General features: G+C 46.3%; 1 non-coding gene across 1 annotated transcript; it reads left to right on the top strand.

Moving 5' to 3' along the window:
* Positions 1 to 597: 597 nt before the first annotated feature.
* TRNAT-GGU (transfer RNA threonine (anticodon GGU)) lies at positions 598 to 670 on the top strand. Its single transcript has one exon. It is a non-coding gene; the product is annotated as a tRNA-Thr (tRNA).
* The last annotated feature ends 5,690 nt before the right edge of the window (positions 671 to 6,360 follow it).

The raw sequence follows: 6,360 nt of genomic DNA, 5'->3' as shown, positions 1-6,360 counted from the left end.
GTCTGATTCAGTATTCAAAAGAGTATAATCCTGAGTTTGCCAGATGAGCTAGGTGCGTCAGTGGCTCTGATGGGATGATATGTTCCCCCAGTGTTCACGTCCAGATGTCATAAATCAATCAACTTGCATTGTTGAACGTTACGCTACCAACATTCTTAATATGTAGGATTCTGAAACAGCAAAAAGGAAAGGAAAGGAAAGGGAAGGGAAGGGAAGGGAAGGGAAGGGAAGGGAAGGGAAGGGAAGGGAGAAAGAAAGAAAGAAAGAAAGAAAGAAAGAAAGAAAGAAAGAAAGAAAGAAAGAAAGAAAGAAAGAAAGAACTGCAAGCTATTCCATACTTTACAATTAATAACCGCCTCTTGTCTATTAAATGAGATTATTTTTTCTCAGATTGGACAAAAGCAGCTGCAAGCTGAAACAACCTGGCACCAGTAGGTATTGCATGGGTTCTAAGCTGTACATCACAGTGCTATGTCTAGTCTCAATTTTTTTCCTGGGAACAGTGAAGCAACCTGACCAGGCACTTGCCTTGTGTGCAATTGAGGGAGTTTAAGCTCGATCAAGTTCTCATTGTACCTAATGCTGTATTGTAGGGGTGGGGGCTGTAGTTCAGTGGTAGAGCATCTGCCTGGTATGCAGAAGGTCCCAGGTTCAATCCCTGGCATCTCCAGTTAAAGGGACTAGGCAAATAGGTGATGTGAAAAACATCTGCCAGAGACCATGGAGAGCCATTGCTGGTCTGAGCAGACAACACTGACTTTGATGGACCAAAGGTCTGATTCAGTATAAGGCAGGTTCATGTGTTCATCTACCAGCTCTGTTATGTGGCAAGCCTTGTAACCGAGGAACTGAGGGAATGTTCACACATTTGCTATTTTCCACACATCCTTTTCTTCCAATCAGGGTGTTTTTAGTCATTGGATGGGAGTCAAAGTACAGTTTCTTGTACATTTGGAAACTGATGTATTTTAAAAGCACAAGTCTGTTAGTGACGAGCATGTATCTGTGAACCAGCCCTGTGTTTAGAAGGAGAATGGGCAAGAGGTAACACGTAATCTCAGAACGATCCCAGTGATTTAAGAGCTGGTGTGTGTGCGTGTTTTTATGATCCCTCTAATTCCTTTTTATTAATCAATTGTCTCCACAGCAAATAAATGTCTCCATCAACTCCTACATCAAGAATCCTTTGAGAGGCAAAAAAAGCGCCTCTTTCCAAATGAAAAATAAATCTTGCCTACAGTTTTTGTTGGAGTAGAGTTTTACAAGGGCCTGAATTTTGCTTAACTGCTTTCTCTTCATAGACTATTTCACATTTTTCTCTTTATTAACGTGGCATCTTTCCCAGGGCATTTTATGATGCTGGGTGTGTTTTTACTTATTGCATCGATTCAGGTTTGATAGTTTCTGTCCCATGAAAAAAAATCCTGGTGATCTTAAAAAGGTTTTTTCCCTCCCTCCTTACATATTATTTGCCAAAGGGAAACTATATTTGCTATTTCTGCCCCAGTTTCCCGTAAACTACCATTCAGAAATGCCATTCTTCCATTTCAATTAAGCCTTTGAATTTTATTCCAACAGGGATCATCAGCCAGGCTAAAAATAATTGGGTGTGTGTGTGTGGACAAAGATCAGTGAACCTTCACAACACTCATCCACTTTGAGGGAGACTTCAAAACAAAGGACTGTTCCCAATGAGAACGAGATCATAAGAACACAAGAAAGGTCCATCAAGTCCAGCAGTCTGTTCGCACAGTGGCCAACCAGGTGCCTCTAGGAAGCCCACAAACAAGATCTCCCCCTCTCTTGTTGTGGTCCAGCAATCCTCAGTGCTGCCCTCAAGAGATCCTCAGGAGCAGCGTGGGGCACAATGTGGGGGTAGGGTTACCAACCTGCTATCAATCAAATAAAATAAAATTATAGTTGATCTCCAGATGACCAAGATCAGTTCCCCTGGAGAAAACAGCTGCTTTGGAGGGTGGACTCTGTGGCATTATATCCTGCTTAGATGCCTCCCATCTCCAAAGCCCACCCTCTCGAGGCTTCATACCTAAATTCTTTAGGTATTTTCCAACCCAGAGCTGGAAACCCTATGTGGGGGTCTGCTGGCAGAGGGGAATCTTGACAAAAATCCCTCTCTCCAACATGTAAGTGTCCTTCTGCTACCAGCAGAAAATGATAGGAGGATACAATATTATTATTACTATTACCATTACCATTACCATTACCACTACTACCACTACTACCACTACTACCACTACTACTACTACTACTGCTACTATTATTATTATTATTTGTTGTTGCTGTTGCATTTTATTCCATCCGTCCTCCAAGAAGCTTGGTGCACAAGGTAGAGATCTCCCTCATCAACTTTAATCTCATGGAAGCTCTTCAGTTCAGCTGTGGAAGACCAAACCCAACCATTCCTTCCATTCCTTGCCCATTGTGAGCATGGAAGACAAACTTGTCCACCATCTGTATTTTCTGGTCTCTTCTTCCATTTCATGGTGAGCTGCTCCAAAGCCCAGTGGAATTCTTTCCACTGTTATTCTAGGGAAGCTTTCACAAGAAGATGCTACAGTCAGAAGACTCTGCCAGATAGCTGTATCTCTGCGCCAATAGCCATTCCTTTCCACCTCTCTCCTCCACTGTCCAATTGGCCCAAATGATAGCTGAGGATCATATGGCAGAAAGAGCCAAGGATTCTCCCCGTCTCTCAGGTGTGAGAACTGAAGTTTATTTGGAATTTCCACCAGCCAAGAGGTCAAGAAAAAGTTTTCAACGCAGCTGAGTCGCTGCAACTTCTGTCAGGTCCTTCACATCTGGCCTCCACATGGGCCCTTTCTGAGGCACAGCCAGCAACTCCTGCCTTCCAGATGGGAGAAAGAATGAAGTGTGGAGATTTTTTATTTAAAAACCTCCTTAAAGGTCAAAGTGACATGACTCACAATCACAGGAAAGGGGAGGGGGAGACATATTTTCCATGGCACCAGCCTCCACGATGGCATTCTTCAGGAAGATTATGCAGGCAATGGTAACAATCAGAAAAGAAAGAGATTTTTTCCCTCTAGAGAGTGCAGGTCAGGGGCACCATTTCAATTTTCAATATGGAGGGGGAGACCAAACAATTTCAAGGTGGAGCAAGCTATACATAAGATTTGAAGGCCAGCTTTTGAGTGAATTCATGGTTATCTTGCAAAAAGAAGCAGCAGCATACTTTGAAAAACTTTACATAAGAACATAAGAAAGGCCATACTTGATCACCTATACTGCTTCCTGGTTCCAGCTGGAAATGATGGCGCATCCTTCCCACTAGGGCTGTCGATTCGGTTTATCCGAACCGAAAAAACAGCCGAATTTTCCCCGATTTGGGGGTTTTCAGTTTGGATGGAATCGAATTCAAAAAAGGCAGGAAAACGAAGAGCCGAATTTCGTGAGTTCGGGGCAATCACCGAATAAATTTGGCAAATTGGGGGCTCTGAATCAGCAGCATAACCGTCAGTTAGTAAGCAACTAGCAGCATTCTCCCGCGACCAATCGGTGGCCAAGCTGGGTCTTCTTCTGGCCAATCAGTTGTGGTTGAGTGCGTGAGCCCAGCTACTGCGCGGCCTGGGGAGAGAAAGAGAGAGTGTCTGTTTGTGTGTGAGAGAGATCCCCGTGGGGTGTGTGCGTATGCACATTCGTGGCTTTCCGCGGCTCCGGGAGGCATTTTTGGATATAGACGTCCCAAACTTTCAGGGTAGCTTGAGGGGACCCTTCTTGCAAGAACCCCCGTGTTTTGTTAAGATTGGATCAGAGGGTCCCGAGATATGGGACCTGGAAGGGGTCGCCCCACCCCAAAATCGCCCACAGGAATAAAGCCACTTAAAACACATTGGCGACATTCTGCAGCTCCGGGGGGAGGGGGCATTTTTGGAGGTAGAGGTCCCAAACTTTCAGGGTAGCTTGAGGGGACCTTTCTTACAAGAACCCCCAGGTTTTGTGAAAATTGGATCAGAGGGTCCCGAGATATGGGGCCCGGAAGGGGTCGCCCCCCAAAAATCGCCCACAGGAATAAAGCCACTTAAAGCACATTGGCGGCATTCCGCTGCTCTGGGGGGGGCATTTTTTGAGGTAGAGGTCCCAAACCTTCAGGGTAGCTTGAGGGGACCCTTCTTGCAAGAGCCCCCACGTTTTGTGAAGATTGGATCAGAGGGTCCCGAGATATGCCCCCCCCCAAACTGCCCATTGGGGTGAATGGGATCAGGCGATCCTGAATGTGCATCTCTACAGAGCGGCAAATCCAAGGCAAAACCTCCCGCGCATAAATGGCCAGAGAGTTGTGAGAGATCCTGAGCAGCTGCTGCTGCCCTGCTTCTGCTGGAACAGAAGACATCCACAGTTTGACCCATTTTGGGGCTTTTATCTATAACTTTTTTCCTGTGTGTGTGTGTGGGGGGGGGAAAGCAGATTCTGTGTGTGCGTGTGAGGGGGGAAGCCAAAGTGGGGTGGGTTTGATTGCCTCTGTGTGGGACTGTGCTTTCTCCTGTTTTCATTGGTTGCCAACTTCATCTGGAGTTAACTGTGGGTCAGTGAGCCTCTTTCTGGCTGGCTGCTATTGTTTCCAATGGGCTGTGCAACCGCTCCTGTTGTTTCTAATGGGCTAGCCTGTCATTCGTTTTAGTGCATCTCCTGTAATGTATTTTCAATGGAGTCAATGTAAGTCAACCGACATTCTCCTCTCCCATAACTTCAATGGGCTGGGCAGCCTCTCCCATTGTTTCCAGTGGGCTGACTTGTCATTCCTTTTAGTGCATCCCATGCTAGTTACGCTGTGTACTTACGCTTTGAGTGTTGTTGGATGCACTTTTGGCGTAGTTACATCGGTTCTTAGAAGCCATAGACTGGCTTCTACTGTGTGTGTGTGGGAGCCAAAGTGGGGTGGGTTTGATTGCCTCTGTGTGGGACTGTGCTTTCTCCTGTTTTAAAAACACGAATGTGTTTTTAATGGCTTTATTCCTGTGGGCGATTTGGGGGGGGTGACCCCTTCCGGGCCCCATATCTCGGGACCCTCAGATCCAATCTTCACAAAACGTGGGGGTTCTTGCAAGAAGGGTCCCCTCAAGCTACCCTGAAAGTTTGGGACCTCTACCTCCAAAAATGCCCCCCCGGAGCTGCGGAATGCTGCCAATGTGCTTTAAGTGGTTTTATTCCTGTGGGTGATTTTTTGGGGGGCGACCCCTTCCGGGCCCCATATCTCAGGGCCCTCTGATCCAATCTTCACAAAACCTGGGGGTTCTTGCAAGCAGTGTCCCCTTAAGCTACCCTGAAAGTTTCGGACCTCTACCCCCCAAAAATCCCCCCCTGGAGCCACGGAAAGGAGCGAATGTGTTTTTAATGGCATTATTCAGCCGAATTTTTCCCTGAACTCGGAACTGGGTACCAAATTCCACAGATCCGAATCGGGGGAGTTCGGACTTCGGCATTTCCCGAATTAAAATGGGCTGAATTTTACTGAATTTTTTTTTCAACAGCCCTACTTCCCACCCACCCCACTACTGGTGGGAGATTCCCCTCTTATAGCTGGTAGAGAGCCAGTATGGTGTAGTGGTTAAGAGTGGTGGTTTGGAGTGGTGGACTCTGACCTGGAGAACTGGGTTTGATTCCCCACTCCTACACATGAGTGGGGGAGGCTAATCTGGAGAACCAGGTTGGTTTTCCCACTCCTACACACGAAGCCAGCCTTGGGCTAGTCACAGCTCTCTTAGAGCTCTCTCAGCCCCACCTACCTCACAGGTGTCTGTCATGAGGAGGGGAAGGGAAGGTGATTTTAAGCCAGTTTGATTCTTCCTTAAGTGGTAACAGAAAGTCGGCATATAAAAACCAACTCTTCTTCTTCTTCTGCCTAACCCAGGGTCTCTGTCTGAGGCCTTGGAGAGTCGCTGCCAGTCAGAGTACAGAAGACTGACCTTGATAAATCAGCTGACTCAGTATAAGGTGGGATAAGGCAGCTGCCTTCATTTTTTCAAATGTTGGATGTATGGATTGCTCTGTAGCAGCCATGTTTGTTCGGTATTTCTGCTGCTGGCTGGCTTTAAACAAGGACTCACAGGACCCAATTTTGCAAGGCTGCACTTGAGGAGTAAACCTTTATCTCAAACGCATTCCACTGATGAAGGCACAGAAGAGTTTTTCCAGGAGCCTTAAGTTCAAAGCATTCCTTAGATAATCAAGATCATGTTCTGTTTTTTGGGCAAAGCCCTGAAAATTCCAGCTCAGCTCTCTCTTCTCATCCTCAATTGGTCATCTGTTTATTTAGAAAATGTATATGCCACCTCTCCAGAGAAACTGCTTGAGAAGGCTTACAACATAAAAAGTAATTCA

The sequence above is a fragment of the Euleptes europaea genome, chromosome 14 (assembly GCF_029931775.1).
Source record: "Euleptes europaea isolate rEulEur1 chromosome 14, rEulEur1.hap1, whole genome shotgun sequence".
NCBI classification, from domain to species: Eukaryota; Metazoa; Chordata; class Lepidosauria; order Squamata; family Sphaerodactylidae; genus Euleptes; species Euleptes europaea.
Note: the sequence above shows the minus strand (reverse complement) of the source record. Positions and strands in the feature narration are given on the sequence as shown.